Source organism: Macaca fascicularis, chromosome 8, assembly GCF_037993035.2.
Source record: "Macaca fascicularis isolate 582-1 chromosome 8, T2T-MFA8v1.1".
Taxonomy (NCBI): domain Eukaryota; kingdom Metazoa; phylum Chordata; class Mammalia; order Primates; family Cercopithecidae; genus Macaca; species Macaca fascicularis.
The window spans coordinates 90,361,270-90,362,030 of record NC_088382.1 but is presented as its reverse complement, the minus strand read 5'-3'; the positions used below and the strand labels follow the sequence as shown (position 1 = coordinate 90,362,030).

At 44.2% G+C, this 761-nt stretch overlaps 1 non-coding gene across 1 annotated transcript; it reads left to right on the top strand.

Moving 5' to 3' along the window:
- Positions 1-230: 230 nt before the first annotated feature.
- On the top strand, positions 231-425 carry LOC123575433 (U2 spliceosomal RNA). The gene has a single exon (XR_006700717.1). It is a non-coding gene; the product is annotated as a U2 spliceosomal RNA (small nuclear RNA).
- The last annotated feature ends 336 nt before the right edge of the window (positions 426-761 follow it).

Sequence of the window (761 nt, the reverse complement as noted above, 5' to 3'; positions counted from 1 at the left end):
GTTCTGTAACAAATCCACCCGTGTTTGCCTGCTCCTGCTGTCGCTGCTGGCTATCCACTGGGACTTCATACTAGACTGCGGGCCCAAATGGAGAACAGGCACATGTATCTCCTTCCACTGTTCTTGGCCCTTCTATCCTCCTATTTCCTCAACAAAAGAAGCAAGAGAAACTAACAAAAACTTTCTCCTCCTTAAATTGAAAAAAAAAAAAAAAAAAAGGCTCATTGTTTTTGGCCTTTTGGCCTTTGGCTAAGATCAAGTGTAGTATCTTAGTGAATATCTACAGTTAATATCTGATATGTCCTCTATCTGAGTACAATATACTAAGTGGATTTTCTGCAGCAAGGAGATGGAATAGGAGCTTGCTCCGTTCACCTGACTCATCAACCTGGTGTTGCAGTACTTCCAAAAACGGTGCACTCCTCCCACAAAAAAAAAAAACAAAAAAAAAAACAGGCTCTAGAATATCAAATGTATCAGTCAAAATAGGCCAAGTTATGCAGCAGAAACAACTGGAAATAATAACAGTGAAGCATGGCAAAAGATTTACTTCTTGTGTCTTCTATGTGTGTGATGCAGGTGTGAGGGGCTGTCTGCCCATCTGAGTCATCCAGGAAGCCAAGCTGACAGAGGCTCCATCTCTAAATGCTCCATGGGGGGCTGGGCGTGGTGGCTCACCCCTGTAATCCCAGCACTTTGGGAGGCCGAGGCAGGCACATCACTTAAGGTCAGGAGTTCGAGACCAGTCTGGCCAACATAAT